This window comes from Diabrotica undecimpunctata, chromosome 4 (assembly GCF_040954645.1).
Source record: "Diabrotica undecimpunctata isolate CICGRU chromosome 4, icDiaUnde3, whole genome shotgun sequence".
NCBI classification, from domain to species: domain Eukaryota; kingdom Metazoa; phylum Arthropoda; class Insecta; order Coleoptera; family Chrysomelidae; genus Diabrotica; species Diabrotica undecimpunctata.
Window position 1 is genome coordinate 89,950,344 of NC_092806.1, and position 18,108 is coordinate 89,968,451.

Consider the following 18,108-nt stretch of genomic DNA (forward strand, 5'->3'; position numbering starts at 1 on the left):
AACGTCACGAGGATGTCCATCATTTGTCGAAGACACGTTTCTGTGGCATCATTGGTCGAGGAAAACGTTCTAACGTCACGAGGAGGGTGTTACTATGTCACCATTGGTCCCTCATCGCTATACCGCCATTTCTATGTTGTTTATTCAAATTCTAAGCTGTCATTGGTCGCTGGGGGTGTTGCCATTTCCACCACTGACGCTGCTATGCTGCCATTGGTCAACGACACGTTCCGACGTCACGAGGACGTCCACCATTGGTTAGCAAGACATTGGGGGACGTTCCTATGCCACCATTGGCCTGCTATTCCCACCACTGACGCTGCTATGCTGTCATTGGTCGACGACACGTTCCGACATCACGAGGACGTCCTCCATTGGCCAGCAAGACATTGGGGGACGTTCCAATGCCACCATTGGCCTGCTATTCCCACCACTGACGCTGCTATGCTGTCATTGGTCGACGACATGTTCCGACGTCACGAGGAGGGCGTTACTATGCCACCATTGGCCTGCTATTCCCACCACTGACGCTGCTATGCTGTCATTGGTCGACGACACGTTCCGACGTCACGAGGAGGGCGTTACTATGTCAGCATTGGCCTGCTATTCCCACCATTGACGCTGCTATGCCGCCATTGGTCGACGATACGTTCCGACGTCACGAGGAGGGCGTTACTATGTCACCATTGGTCCCTCATCGCTATACCGCCATTTCTATGATGTTTTATTCAAATTCTGAGCTGTCATTAGTCGCTGGGGGTGTTGCTATTCCCACCACTGACGCTGCTATGCCGCCATTGGTCGACGACACGTTCCGACGTCACGAGGACGTCCACCATTGGTCAGCAAGACATGGGGGGACGTTCCTACGCCACCATTGGCCGAGGGGCGTGGTCTAGAGACACGAGGTACGTTCCTACGTCACCATTGGTCGAGGGGCGTGGCCTCGAGACCCTAGGCACGTTTCTACGTCACGAGGAGGGCGTGGCCTTGACCCATGAGGATACGTACGCTTGACGATCGACGTGTGACGTCACTTCCGCTCCAGAAGGAACACTATCTATCTACTTATATGTCATTTTCTTTTTTTTATAGACCTTCTTTTTAGACACATTTTTCTGTTTCTGTATTATTCAGAGTCTCGTTGCATCAGGTTCGAGCCCCGCACCAGAGACACATTTTTTAGGTTTATTTATGCATCTTTTCTAATGTCACGTTGTATTTTTTGATTACAATCGTAACTTATATATATTTTTATGTCATTTTCTTTTTTACAGACCCTCTTTTTAGACACATTTTTCTGTTTCTGTATTATTCCGAGTCTCGTTGCATTAGGTTCGAGCCCCGTACCAGATACACATTTTTTTAGTTTTAGTAGATTTGTTTTTGTTTTATTCATACATATTAGTTCTTTTCAAATATCTTGTTGTATTGTTGCTTATGTATATTTGTAACTTGTATAAATTTTCTCTGTCGAATAACTCTAAATTAGAAGACTTTTGCTTTGAAATTTTGTGATTGCTTTTCTCGTACAGATCTTTTTAGATATTTTTTGTTTCCGTTTTGTCCGTTGCATTAGGTTAGAGTCTCGCAATAGAAACACATTTTTTAGTTTATTTCATACATACTAGTTTTTTTCTAATATCTCATTCTATTTTCGCTTATATTTTAACTTATTTATAGGTATATATGTAATTTTCTCTGTCGAATTATTCTAAACTATATTTTTGCTTTGAAATTTTACGATCTTGTCTCTCTTACAGACCTTCTTTTTTAGATACATTTTTTGTTTCTGTTTTACCCCAAGTCTCATTGCATCAGGTTAGAGTCCCGCACTAGAGACACATTTTGTTTTAGTTTTATTCATACATATTAGTTCTTTTCTAATATCTCGCTTTTTATTATATTTGTAACTTGCAATTATGTAATTTTTTTTTAGTCAAATTACTCTAAACTAAAAGACTTGTGATTTAAAATTTTTGTTTTTGTTTTATTATGAGTCTCTTAGCAAGGATTGTTAAATTTTAGTTTTCTTGTGATTATTTTCAATCTTAGGAAAAATTACTGTTTTGTAGATAATATAAATGAATAAATATGTGACTGCAAGTATAAAGTACAAATATGATGTGATTTTGAATTTACTTTATTTACAGACTTGTTCTTAAAAAAATTTCAGAATGGGAATCATCAATCCTGTACTAGTACATACCAAATAACACCTTATTTCAGCATGCCGGTACTTTGCGGGACTGGAATATGTATCTTTCGCTCAGCGATATCCATGGTCTTTATACGAAACCCTAGCCGGCGATAAAACGGAATTCATTGAGCAGCATATTACTGGAAATTACCTTTTGGATGGCCCAGAAGTTCATAATATTCGGAGACAGCTGCCATTCCCTACACCAATAATTCCTTCAACGATAGAAAATAGATAAAGATATGTGTATGTGTACAATCAAAAAAATGTTATTATTATTTTTTATTCTATTACTTGATATATCTAATGATTTTTATGACATGTTCTGTTTAATTTTTTCTAATTGTACCTCTCGCCTTCTTTCCTTTCCAATTACTCCTCATACGCTACGACTGGGCCAATAGGCAAGAAGATACATACATATATATATATATATATATATATATATATATATATATATATATATATATATATATATATAAATATATATAAATATATATATATATATATATATATATATATATATATATATATATCTACGGCATAAAGTGAACTCCGCCCATGTTAAAATTCAGGTTCAAAAGAGCTCCGTGGTCAAGTGGACACCGATATACGGAGCTCACTTGACTATTCCATAATATTGACTCTGTTGATTCGTTAACATGTATAGTTTCATAATTTTTAAAAATTTTTTGGAGCTCATAAGTAGCCCTGTATCATGAATGTATATCGCTTAGTTCACGTGTATATATTATAGGGGTCGTTCAGATCTTTTTCACTGTATATTGGAACCATAAGTATATCGGTCTAAGTAAGCTCCGATAGTTTGGCAACTAGGCGATTAAGCCGTATATTTCCAGCTTATGTTCTAAACGGTTCATACGGACTCTTTATTTTTGTTATCATTCATACGCATTACAGTATGTAAAAGATATGTATACTATCAAATACCTGTTTTTGGTAGCTACGTGCTTTTCTAAAAATAGCTTTTTGGATACTAAAGGATTTCATTACCAAATTGGATGTATTTTTTTATATGCGGAAATTTCCTAACGTATTTTGTTAACGTCAGTATGTCTTTATACGTTTCGTTTAAGAATCCGATTAATAAGAACTTCTTTTATTTCATCCATTGTTTTACGTAATCTTGTATACAGCTTCTTTATAATTTTATTTCTGTATTTCTGGTTTTGTCTGTTTACTATATATAATTCTAGATAGTTTATCTTAGAATAAATATTTAAGTGCTACGATAGATATTTGTGTGTAAAAATTGGTAGTAATGCGCAAAAAAGGGAAGACTGCTTAATTTATCTAACAAGAATATACCACCTCACCAATATTACATACTTCTGAATGTTTTATCTTCTATTTAGGGGTAATATGTAATCAATATAAGTGGAGTTAGTGTCAAATTTGCAATGATTTTTAAAAGCAATAGCTTACTGACTGTACTTTATATGTTCAGTTCAAATAATTAAACCTTGTCACTTCAGAAAAGAGTGATTTGAAGGGCAAACAAAGTCATCTAAGAAGGTGGGATGAATCTTGTTCCACCCCACATTCACACAGGTTAACCTGTGTTTGCAGGCAAAAGCCGTCCTGGAAGATTTTAGGAAGATAGCTACCATAAGGAAATTCCTCTCGGGGGTTCAGATGGCGAGGAGCAGCTTATTCTTTTGCGGATGTTGCGAATCTAGACTTGGTTTCTTTCGCTCTCTAGCTACTTATCTTTGGATATTAGGTGGATTGATAGCTACGATATTCTAGAGCTTATGTATGGATGTGAGTCTTAATATCCGCTGAATTTGGCTGACTAATTTATAGCAAAATCTACATATTAAGTATGTGTTGGTGTCATCCATACTGGCAAGGTATATTCGGCAGCAAAGGCGTAGAGTGCAAGCGTCTACGTCTACGTTTTAAGGGTTGAAGGATGTGCTTCCCATTTTTAGCTGAAAAGTTTGCGAAGAATATTATTTTTCTGGTTGTAGTTTGCCATTTAGTTTTAAACAAAGTTCTGTGAATGACAAGGTGTGATGCAAATTATCTTCAAGCTATTTATAGCAAGTCCAGAGTTTAAGAATTTCATGACACTATTGGATGTTCAGATTTGTGAAAGCGTCTCTATTAGGGACCTTGAAGGAGCACACCTGACTCTTTCCGCGGTTTGGCTTAAAATTGATTCATAGTCTATTTTTATTGTACTTTGATAAAATAAAGGCAGGTATCGAGCACAATTTTATTAATTAAATCTTGCCCAAGTACTTTAGCTCCCTAAAGCATCTTCAGGGGCATCTAAAATAAGCCAAGAAACGTTTTTTTAAATGAAGAAGTTGATTAACCTTGATAAAAAGTTATTGAATGATAAAAGTTTTATTTTGATTAACGTTTTAGACTTACTTTGTCAATTTTGGGCTATCCAACAATAATTGCAGAATGTCATAAACACAAAATTAAACATAAAGTTGAACATAACACTACACTAGACAAGGACAAACAGTTTAAAATTATTTAAAAAAGTCGGAGCTATGCTGGTCGGCAACAGGAGAGAGAATGGCTCCCGGTATTAACGGAAATGTTAATGTGACACATGACAGCTTGGATGAGCAGTCACAATCATGTAGATCTGACCTAGGCATTTCAAAATTCTATGTAACTACGCATTGACCAAAGGTCCAACTGACACTACTACAAGAAATTAACTGATGAAATATGACATATAGAATATTTTAACTAGATTAATCTAGTTAATTTTCTATAGTAGTGTCAGTTGGACCTTTGGTCAATGCTTAGTTATATAGAATTTTAAAATGTGCAGATTACAATTACATGATTGTGACTGCCCATCCAAGCTGTCATATGTCACATGTCACCTTAACATTTCCGTTAATACCGGGAGCCATTCTCTCTTCTGTTGTCGACCAGAATGTATCTTCGACTTTTTTAAATAATTTTAAACTGTTTGTCCTTGTATAGTGTAGTGTTATGTTCAACTTTATGTTTAATTTTATATTTATGACATTCTGCAATTATTGTTGGATAGCCCAAAATTGACGAAGTAAGTCTAAAACGTTAACACAAAAAACTTTTATTATCCAATAACTTTGAGTCTTTATCGAGGTTAATCAATTTCTTTCTTTAAAAAAACGTTTCTGGGCTTATTTCAGATACCTCTGAAGATGCTCTAGGGAGCAAAGGTACTTGGGCAAGATTTAATTAATAAAACTGTGCTCGATATCTGCCTTTATTTTATCAAAGTTCATTTATTGGAGCATTCAACCTTGCATATATTTTTTTATTGTGTTTAATATATGATTTAGATTTTTTTCCACTTCATCAACAAAAGTTTTTGGTTGTGCAACAGGAGATGTATCGTCTGCATAATAAAAGTCCTAGTATTTACTGATATGGGTTGTATAAATGTTCTATTATCGGTAAAATTATATTAAGGATTATGTGCAGAAGTATTTTATATAGCTGAGAAAATAAATATCTTGACCGATAGCTTTTGTGGTCGTTGGAGTTTTTGCCAGGTTTAAGCAAGGTAACAACTTTGTCTTTATTTTGCTTGTCTGCAGACTTTGTATATCAGCAATTGTTGTGTTTTTGAAACAAAATTTATAATAAGCTTTGTGCTCAGATCCTCAATCAGGAACCGTAATATTGTTCATTATATACGTAGATAGTGGATCCAAGCTCAACATAGTTGAAAGGTTCCCTCAGTTGACTAGTTTTGTCCTCTCTTATTTAAGTTTTTCTTTACTTCTTTGCCGGCAGAGATAGCACTTTTACATTTATTATGTGATTTTCAGGGATCAGATTAATACCAAATGCCCTAGGTTTGGTCCTCTATATGTTTCCTGCACTAGAAATACGTCACATTTGTACTAAGCGCACATGTCTGATAAAGTTAAGTAAAGTAAAGTGTCTTTATCTCTAGATATGCCCTTAATATTTATAGACATAATTAGTACAGTTGGTCCTAAAAAGGACCGATTTGACAAAAATCATATTGAACTGGTGATTATCCCGTTAATTATTCATTGCCCAGGGTACGTCCGATTGCGGTGGTCTTATTAGTACTTAAATTTTCGTAAAGGCTTCTCGTTTACACCCCATAAGAAATGGCTAATCTTTAACTTTTCATTAAAAATTTAAATTTTACATACTGTTACTTTTCGACGATATTTCGAATTAGATATGTATAGTAATCACCGTACTTAATATAGAGTCTCTTTGTGAAAAGTAAGTGAGTTTATCATATCGGTGACAACTCATATATGGATAATAAGGACATAACGGATAAAATAAGTGTACAAAATTTCAAATTAATATATCGGCGCTATTGTTCAGGAGATGGGTTTATCCCAGAGATCAAAGGTTACATGTATATTAAAGGTTCTGTTTACGTATTTTCATTACTAAAAAAGTATATTTAAAATAAAAGCCTTAAGGTATTTTTCGATTCTATGGAAATTAGAATTTAGGGAAATCAGCAAATTAAAATATACAGCCATAATTCTGAATGACCAACTTGAGACAAACAGTTGTCCCCTCTTCAACTTATTCAGTTACAGGCTATAACATGTACACGCATACCTGTTTTATTGTCAAATAAAATAAATTTTCATCAAGTAACGGTCGAATCCATCACTTACTTAAAGAGTAGGAAAAGACATGCTTATGCTTTAGAGTACGAGTACTTTATTACAAAGTACCCTTTGCTTTTGGCAATTAGTTTCTCACTTTCTCAGCGATGGGTCTCCCTTTCCTCATCAATAATGTTCTCGCTCGATACTGCTCGATACATCTTATTCTACGATATTTAGATTTCACTATATCCTCTACATGTCTTGGCAATACTTCTGATGTCTTTTCTAGTAATACTCATCTTATTTGTGACGTCCTCTCGTGGGAGTCACTATCCGGGTAGCTTTTAGACAGTCAGAGACAGAGTTCAAAATAAAAATAAAACTTTATTGCCTTCCTTAAATTAAATTGACAAAAATCTTATATACATATTTACAATTTGGTTTAGTCTTCTCAGTACCTGGCCTATTTATTCAAATTAAGTTTGACCTTGTCATATGGAACCAGTCTTATCGGCAAGCGAATGTGTATTTGAAATTTTACGGTTTTAATAACAGCGGACGATAGGTATAAAGGAAGGAAAGGAACTCAACACGTCCCTTAAGTGATTCGGGTTAATAGGACACTCCTCGACAATCTCAACACGACTGCTTCAGAGTACGGGTAGTGAAAAGCTCAACACGCTTTTCGGGTAAAGACGGTATGGGGCGGAAACAACTTGTGAACTCAACACGTCCGCAAGCCGGGGTAGGGAAGAAAGAGAACCTTCAGTCAACACCTGCCGATTCTGTCTCTGTGAGGAAATGTTGCCGTTTATATAGCGGAGCTTTGCCCTTTCTACTGTCGATACACTCCTACTTCATGGGTTGGTTCGCGCGCACGCTGGTTTAACGGTGATGGCTTGGACTCATCGTTACACCCCCTCTTCCTGGGGAAAAAAAAATTTTGGAACAAAATTTTTTTTTTTTTTTATTTTTATTCCTTGCCAGGTACTTGGTTACCCTAAAAAAAATTTACAATACATCGAAATAAAAAATGTCCGCCCTAAAAAAAATATAAATATCGTCTTCTTAAACAAAAAATCGTCTTCCTCTCTCTTAAAAAAAAACGTCTTCCTTCGTGGGGCTTCAATTATTGGTTTTTATCCTCAGCACCTGGTTCGGGAGTCTCAGCCTGTATTTTTTTCTTTTATGCTGCGGCGGAACTAGTGAGAGCAGCGGGATTGACACTGGAATTGACTGGACTTTCTGAATTTTTGTGATGCCCATGGTTGGTTCATCAAAAAGGTTCTTGAATTTGGAAATAGCCTTTATCAGGGGCTCGCAGCCTTTGCCCGGGGTGTTAGGTTTTGGTGTGTTCCCTAATGGTGATATTACTTCTGGAACGGTGTATGGTGGCGGCGTAACTGTGCCGTCCATTTCTATGTCACTGTAATATATTTCTAATGTGTCTGACATTGTATTTGAAGGTAACTGTAAACTGTATTAAAATATACTGTCACTACTTGGTGTTGACTGTAAGTGCTTGGACTGATTAAGGAGTAGGGAAATCGGTAAATGCGGGTTTTAGGTCTTTGATATGAGCTGTTATTGTACGGTTTTTATCGTCGTGTTTTAATTTGAATATTACATTAGAACACACTTTTGTTATAGTATATGGGCCTGAAAATTTCGGTGCTAATTTGGCGTTAAAATTTTTGGCGGCATTTGAGAGTTGGTATTCCCTTTTCATGACTTTGTCGTTTATTGTGGGTTTCCACTCTCTTCGTCGTAAGTTGTAGTAATGGCTTTGAGTTGTAAAAGCTTTTGCCAGGTTTGTACGTACTAATTCGAATGTTTCTCGTAGTTTATGCCATTTTATGTTTTGATCGGTATGTTGTGTGTCGTTTGGGGTGTTTACGACTTTACTTGGAATTTCTAGTTCGTGTCCAAAGTTCAGGAAGGCTGGGGAGAAACCCGTTGAATCGTGTTTAGCTGTATTATATGCGAATAGTAGTTCTGGAAGGCTCGTGTCCCATTTCTTATGGTTATTATCGCAGAACTGAGCTATCATTGTTTTGATTACTCTGTTTGTTCTTTCTACTGGATTATTCTGGGGAGAATATGGCGGAATGTTTCTTTTAGAAATCTGGAATTCGTCTAGCAACTTTCGTACTTCCCTGTTATCGTATGTTCTTGCGTTGTCTGATATTAGTTCTTTGGGTGATCCGAATCTCATAATGATTTTATCTTTTAAGTTCTGACAGACTGATTTTGCCGTTGCTGTTCTGATCGGTATGGCTTCGACCCATTTTGAAAAGGTGTCCTGGAATGTCATTATATATTTGTTTCCTTTGCTGGATGTTGGAAGGGGTCCTATGATGTCGGTTGAAACGGTGTGCCATGGATGTGGCGGAATTTGTGTAGATTGCATGCGGCCTGGAGTTAAGCTTTGTTGCGGCTTAAATTGCTGACAGTTCTTGCAGTTCCTGACGAACTTTGCGGCGTCTTTAAACATCCCTGGCCAGTAGTATTTTCTAGCTAGGCGGGTTATTGTTTTGGCTATTCCTAGATGTCCTGCGGTCGGTTGCTCGTGGTTTTCTGCCAGGAGTTGTTGTCTCTTGTGGTTTGGGATGCATAATTTCCAGGGGTTGGATACCTCTGTCTCTTTTAAATCGTATTTGTCCCAGAAGTGTCGATAGAGAAGTCCATCTTTGATAGAGTAGTCTGGAAATAGTTGCGGATTTGTCTGGATTTTATTTAAAGCTTTATTGTACCATTCGTCGGGTTCTACATCTTCTACGTTTATTAAGCAAACCAGATCTACTGGTTCTCTAGAGAGCGCGTCGGCCAGGACGTTCTGGGAGCCCTTTCTGTAAATGACATCGAAGTCAAATTGTTGCAGAAGCATTGCCCATCTAGCTATTCTACCTGTAGGGTTTTCCATTGTTTGTAAGTATCGTAGACTTTGATGATCTGTGATAATTGAAAATGGGTATCCTTCGATGTAGGGTTTCATCTTTTCTATACCGAAGATGATCGCTAGTAGTTCTTTTTCTGTAACGCTGTAATTTTTTTCGGCATTTGTTAGGGTTCGACTTGCGTAAGCGATGACTTGTTCCTGTCCTTCGTCGTTTGTTTGTACTAAAGCTACTCCTAAACCGTGGTTCGAAGCGTCAGATTGTAAAAAAAATCTTTTCTGGAAGTCCGGGCAGATCAGTATTGGAGCTTGTGTCAGTAGTAATTTTATTTTGTTAAATGCTTCCTCTTGGTCTCTGTCCCAAGTCCAATGTTGTTTTTTCTTTAGTAGCTTTGTTAAAGGGGTTGTAGTTCGTGAAAAATCTTTTATAAATCTCCTATACCATGAGATGATGCCCAAAAATCGGCGTAGTTGTTTAACGGTTTTTGGTGCGGGATATTCGACTATAGCTTTTGTCTTATTGTCGTCCACTTTTATTCCCGTTTTGTTTACTACATGGCCTAAATAATTTATCTCTTCTTTGCAGAATTTACATTTGTCTATATTAATTCGTAGTTTGGCCTGCTGTAGTCTGTGCAGTACTTCTTTTAAGTTTTCCATATGTTCCTCGAACGTTTTCCCCAGTACTATTATGTCGTCTAAATAGGCGAATGCATGTGGTTCCATTTCTGGGCCGATTACTGTATCTAGTAATCGTTGAAAAGTAGCGGAGGCGGCGTGTAATCCGAATGGAAGTACTTTGAACTGGAATAGTCCTTTTCCTGGTGCTATGAAAGCGGTCAAGGGTTTGCTTGCTTCGGAAAGTGGTACTTGCCAATATCCATTTTTTAGATCTAACGTGGTAAAATATTTTGCAGATTTTAACTTTTCTAGGATATGATTGATGTACGGTAATGGGTAGGCATCTTTTTCTGAGATGTCGTTGATTTTCCTAAAATCGATGCAAAATCTGTATCCGTTGTTATCCTTCTTTTTTACTAGGATGATGGGGGAACTGTATGGGCTATTGGATTTTTCTATCACGTTCTCTTCTAGCATCTTATCTATCTCATCGTTTATGATCTTCTGCATTGCCGGGTTTCGAGGCCTGTATCTTTGTTTGATCGGTGTATTATGTTTGAGTTTTATTGTATGTTCGGTTAGATGTGTTGTTCCTTTAATTTGTTTAAATTTTTCCAATTCTGTTAGTAACAATTCCTGTAATTGTTTTTTTTCGGTATTGTTTAGTGTAGTACTGATGTCGAGCTGCTCTCGTTTCGGACTGTTCGTGAATTCCGGTATGTATGACGGAATATCTTCGGTCTGGTCGTCGGCCGCGGTATCGGTCGGTAGTTCGGTATATCTTCGGTCTGGTTGTCGACCGCGGTATCGGTCGGTAGTCGGTATATTTTCGGTCTGGTCTTCGACCGCGGTATCGGTCGGTAGTCGGTGGGTCGTTTTGTTATATATTTTGCTTCTCTGTTGGAGCGGATATCTTGCGGTTGGTGTTTCGTTGACCCTGGAATTGGTCGGTATTCGGTTATTGTCTGCATTGTACGATCTGGATCCGTGTTCTGTACTGGTTGGGTATTGTTCTCTCCTTCTTACGCGATTTCTATTTAAGATGTTTGATAAATCAAGGCCCCATCTTGTTATTTCATGCATTCCCAGTACTACTTCTGAAGCTAGGTTTGGTAAAAAATGTAGCTTGGCATTTCTCCAAACGTTGTCTATGGAACATTTTGCTGTAAAACAGATTTCTATGTTGCTGGTTTTTCCATCTGCCAGCGTGATCTTTAAAGCTTTTCTGTCGCTTTTTGTTCCACATTGTTCCAATATTTTTTTACCTTTTTGTCCTATAAACGAATTTTGGGCTCCTGTGTCTATTAGTGCTCTTAACTTTTTACCGTTGCTGAACGTTATCGTTGTGTGGGGTCGTTGATCTGTATAGTGTGCGTAGCTGGAGGTTGTTAGGGAGGACTCTAAATGCTGACTGGGTTGCCTCCTTCTTGTCCAGTCCTGTTGGAGTTTTCCGGTCGGCTTCTACATTGGCAGTTATTGGAAGTTGTTCCTCGGGTTCCGCAATGGCTGCAGAAGAGTACAGCGATAGCTCTGCAGTTTCTTCTATTGTGGCCTCTGCGGCCGCATCTCCAACAACAAGTCTGTCTGTCGAAATTCTGTATTTTGTTATTACGACTATTTGCCTGTGTCCAGTCACACCGTGTATTGTTTCTGTTGTATATTTCTTTTTGGACCATATCATATTCTTCCGCTAGTCTGATGATGTCCTGTGTTGACGATACGTCTTGCCTCTTTATATACAACTTGTATTTCGGGTTCATATTGGTGTATATCCTGTTTAGTTCTTCTTGGTGATTGAATTCACCATGTCTTCTGATCATTGTTTGAATATCAATGATGTAGTCTTTTACACCTTCGTTGTTTCGTTGGAGTCGGTTCCGGATTTGAGCTTCCAGAGATTGTGTGAGAACGGAGGAAACGAAGAAATTGCGGAAATCTTGTTCGAAGTCTTTTAATTCGTTCCAATATTTATTATTGTTTCTGTACCATAGTAATGCTTTCCCGTTTAATGTTCCTGGTAGAGCTTGTAAAACGTGGGTGTCTTGTAGGCCGTAAGCTGTCTGGAGTTCTTTCAACCGTTCTATGAATTCTATCGGGTCTCTTGAACCGTCAAAGTGTAACCCCCATTTGCGTACTATTTCCATCTTTCTTTGTCTGTCTTCCATCTGGTTTTCTTCTATTTCCTCTGCCTTGATGATCGCAACTAATCTCGCTCTTAGCTCGCTGAAATTCCCTTCCGTCGGCTGTTCTCTGTTTGTTAATTCGGCTATAAGTTCGTCTTTCTTTAATAGGTACACCCAACTAACCTTCGACGTTTCCGGAGCGTCTGTCATTTTTGAACTGTGAATCACCCTGTCTTTGATTAAAATTTGAAACGTAGTACTGTCTCATGAAAATAAAATTCGGAATTCGGTCGGTATTATTGTTTAAAACGTATTTTTCTGCTCGGGCGCCATTTGTGACGTCCTCTCGTGGGAGTCACTATCCGGGTAGCTTTTAGACAGTCAGAGACAGAGTTCAAAATAAAAATAAAACTTTATTGCCTTCCTTAAATTAAATTGACAAAAATCTTATATACATATTTACAATTTGGTTTAGTCTTCTCAGTACCTGGCCTATTTATTCAAATTAAGTTTGACCTTGTCATATGGAACCAGTCTTATCGGCAAGCGAATGTGTATTTGAAATTTTACGGTTTTAATAACAGCGGACGATAGGTATAAAGGAAGGAAAGGAACTCAACACGTCCCTTAAGTGATTCGGGTTAATAGGACACTCCTCGACAATCGCAACACGACTGCTTCAGAGTACGGGTAGTGAAAAGCTCAACACGCTTTTCGGGTAAAGACGGTATGGGGCGGAAACAGCTTGTGAACTCAACACGTCCGCAAGCCGGGGTAGGGAAGAAAGAGAACCTTCAGTCAACACCTGTCGATTCTGTCTCTGTGAGGAAATGTTGCCGTTTATATAGCGGAGCTTTGCCCTTTCTACTGTCGATACACTCCTACTTCATGGGTTGGTTCGCGCGCACGCTGGTTTAACGGTGATGGCTTGGACTCATCGTTACATATTAATACCTGAGTTTTACTTACATTGTTTTGTCAGCGTTCTCGTCATATATGCAGTCAATAGCATTGGTTTAAGCACTATTGTATATATCCTGATTTTAGGTATTCGTATTAGACTTCTGGATTTAAAAGTGTTATGAGGGTTATATATACATCAGTTAGTTACCTGAATATTCCATTTTATTTCCTATGTGACAACGTTATCTACGATACCCAAAATGCTGCAATCTTTCAAAATTATATGGGTTTATTGTTACGTTATGCTCTACTCTACATCCTTTCTTTTGTATGTTAAAGAACATTTATTTGGTTTTCTGATTACTGACTACTAGACCGTTTTTTTTTGCTGCTTGTAGCATTATTCTATAGCATTCTAATATTTAATCTATGGAATAAACCGGATAGCAAATAGATATTCTTCACATTCTCAGAGAAATAATATTCTAACATACAAACTCCTATTAAATTTCCAAAACCTTGCTTGAATATTATATTCACCTATGAGGGGAAGAAGCAATATCAGTACTATAATAAGGCGTAAAGTCCTGGACTGGCTAATCGTTGGATAATAGAGCATGAGTGTAGCAGTTTTAATGTTTTCCTGACTGCTATCTGAGATCGGGGAGCAGAGATATCAGTACCAAGTTAATGCATATAGGAATTGTTGCTTGAACTTTATTATTATTAAATAGCACTATATTTCCTAGTAAAATCGTCATGACTTTACAGTAAGACAAATGTTCGAACTTTGGTTATGGAAACGTTAAGGACATACCACCGAGTTCCCTATGTCGATATCCCACAAAATCTTTGTAATAATGATAACCGAACCAAAAAAACAGAGATTAAAATAGGCGCCAAGAAACTGTGTTATAAAACAGTCGAATAAATACTGATTCTCGCTTTAAATATTCAAAACATTAATGAACAGCTTACTAAAATAGAAATAACGCATATTTAAGATGCAATCCATTAATGGACCAAGGTACAAAGCACTCCTAGCATATTCTAATGATATTGATCTCATAAGAAACTCTCTTCCGTCCGCAAACGACATCTTTAACAAAGCGAAGAGAGTACGAAAATTGTTTCACTTAAAATCAACAAAATGAAAACCAAATACAAGCGAATCAAGAGAAGAGAGCAATTTAATATATCTAGATAAAATAATAAAGTCAACAACTACAATTTCGAAAGTATGGAATACTTTAAATATCTTAGATCAATAATCACGGTTAATAATCATGTCACTAAAGAAATACAGAGCATAATTCTTCTAAAATTTTTCAACCTCATTATTATATCACTACAAATCCGTATAGAATAAGAACATATACTGAATAAAGAAAGCTCTTATAACGATATTGTTCAGGAAAATAAATTGCTTAAGGTAGATCAGACACATGCATAGACACCAAGATGTCAAACTTGTAAAACTGGTATGGAAGAAACTTAGCACAGAAGAATGCCACTTGGGTGTCTTAGTATACAATGGAGAGAAAACATCCAATAATATCTTAGAAAATTAACATTTCATTGAAGATTCGTGGAAAATCGATCAACTTGGAAAAAAGTTGTAGTTAGCGAAGACCCACCCAGTGTTGTAGCGCTACGTAATGATGGCAATAAAGAAAAAAGAGAAACAGTGACAAAAAGCCACAAAAATGGACTAATGGAGCACAGCGGCTTCAAAATCTTGATAAGAAATACAATAGATGATTGATGGATTCGAGAAACTTGAGACTTGAGAAAGACACTTTGCCTAAACAGAAGATACAATTAATTTGGTGTAAGTTTTGAAAACAAAGCTTTTAGTATTTTGTTGTTACATAAAATGGAATTAACATACGACATTATATACGCTATAAAAACTAGACAACTTGTATGATACGGACATACAAAGAGAAAGTTTCATGAAACAATAAACTACCCAATATTCGTGAAATAGATATCAATAAAGAAAATGAGGAAAACTATGGCAAAAGGTAAAAAAAGTAGTGATAAAAAAATGAGAGAGGTACCTTGTAGACAACATGTGCTTAATTAGGAACGAATTGAGATAAATAATCGAAAGACGACAAAGAACATTTTAAATTGATAAATCTATACAATTTTTAACAATGCATAATTATAGGTCATTTTCAGAGCCAAGGTGCTAATTGTATGTAAAATGAAACTTTTTAAGGTTTTTAATGTTTGTTTGAAAGATGAAACCGTATGACACATAACCGTGAAATTGATATACCAACCTATAAATCTCTTTTAAAAGAATACTGACACCTACACATTAGCACAATACTACATATCATAATACTATGAAGTTTGTTATTTTAATCTAAGAGATAGGCTTTATAATTTACGAGAGATTTAATTTAATGTATTTAAAATTTTACAGGATCCGGTATCGTAATAAGAAACAAAATTTCACTACAAGGCATGGAAGCGTGTTAAATTTGACTTTATATATTTTTTTAGATTTTTTAGATATAATATTTCTTCAACACTGAAGTTAGTCCAATCTCTGATATTTCTCTGCCAGATTTTGTCTTTCTTCCCAAGACTTTTCTTTCCTCTACTCTTCCTTGCATGATGACGCGTAGAAGAGAGTATTTATCGTTTCGAACTATGTGGCCCAGATACGATGTCCAGATAGACAATTCGTTTTAACGCTTCTTCGTTTGAGACTTTTACAGTTCAAGGAATTTTAAGAATACGCCTATATAGCCACATTTCGAATGCCTTTAATTTTTTTACAGATTTGGCTTTCAGGGTCCAAGCTTCTACCCCATATAGCAGTTGCGACCTTACATAACATTCGACGATCTCAATCTAATAACCATACTCAATTTCTTATTTGTAAAGATTGACTTTTATCTGTTTAGTTTAGTCCTATCTTTTTGCTTTATCTGTTAATGATTTCTATAAGAATTTGTAAATCGTCTATATTTTCTGTCATAATTGGGGTTTAGTCTGCAAATTTTATGTTATTAATGATGCTCACTCCATTCCTTACTTCTTTCCCATAGTGTCTCCTAAAATATTAGTTGAGAGTACACATTAAATAATTGTGGTGACAACACACATCTCTGGCTGACTCCTTTTTGAACTTCTGCTTGATTTGTCTCACTATCTTTCACCCGCATGACCGCTGTTTGATTTTAGTAGATTTTTTATTAAATTAATATCTTGATATCTAGGTGTATGTGATTTAATGCATGTATGGGCTTACCAGGTTGAACTATGTCAAATACTTTCGAAAATCTATATTAGATATGAATACGTTTTCATTATAATCTCTGCATTTTTGTAATAGTACCACCATTGCGCATAATTCCTCTTTTGTTCCCAATTTACCTCTAAATCCAAACTTTGTGTTGTCCAATTATTCTTTTAATTTTTACTTCTCATTTATTGCCTATATTTTGTTAGTTATTTTTAAAGTAAATATATGATGACTAAAAACGAATTGATCAAGGGTATTGAATCGATGCCAAGAGCCGCTATTCTATGAAGCTACCCTTCACGACGCCATCTTGTGGCGCTAGTTCCGCCTCAGCATTTTACTGTAGAGAGAAAAAAGTAATACAATGCCAGTATAGAAGCTACGCTTCAAAAATATGCCATAAGCAAAGATATAAAAGTATTCTTGTCATTATATTATACTGCATACTGTTTTATTAACAAAATTTTTCATAATACATTCTGATATACGCTCTCTCTTGCCGCTAACGAACAGAAGTTTTTATTAACGTTTCGGTAATATAATTATATAGGTATTTAGATTTTTAACTTCTTATCATAATGCTAGAGTACAAAAGTAGTTATACTCTACTGAATTTTTTTCATGGGGGTTCTATTTTTTAACTGTGTGATGGATTCTTGTATTTCAGTTCGTACGATTTAATTATGTACGCGTTAATTAATTTAATTATATTTCTTACAGTTACAAGGTTATACTCAGTTTCTGTTGTTTCGTTTATTTATCTGAGATATGTTATTCATTCTTCTCTAGGGATGTACTTAATCTCAATCAATTCTTTGATTTGGTTTTTGCCCTCTTTCACATCTGTTTCAAACCCTCCGGCGGACTTTTAGGTCTTCATTTTATCATCATCATCATCATCTTGGTCCTACAGCCCTTAGAGGGCCTCGACCTTCTCAAGCTTTCTACGCCATTCTATTCTGTCCTTCGCATGCATTTTCCAGTTGCCGACTCCAATCTTCTCGGCATCTTGTATTACCCCGTCCATCCACCTCAGCTTTGGTCTACCCCGTCTTCTCATTCCCAAGTCTTCATTTTATATAAGCATTTTTTTTCTTAACATTTTACTTTTACCTCTTTTAATAAAGTGTGTTTATTTTTCTTTCTCAAAAAGCCTCTTTTATTTTTGTTTTTATGTTGGTATTATAATTTTTCAAATTAATTCGACATTATTTCCACTTGATTCTTTTGTTTCAGTTATTGCTCTAGCCTAATTTGACATTTTTTCCCTTCAAATCATCAAATTTTCTCGGTTTGTTTATATTTTGTTATAGTAAAATTCATATTTTCCACTAAGCCTAACATATGCAGCAGCAGTGTCATCAAACCGAAATAATCTAGTTGTGCATAACGTTTTTGCTGATCGATTTACAAATAAATTTTAACAAACACATCAAATTGATCATCCTTTTTACTTTCGTATACGATCATACTTATCCAAATTAAATTTTCATTTCCAAAAACTT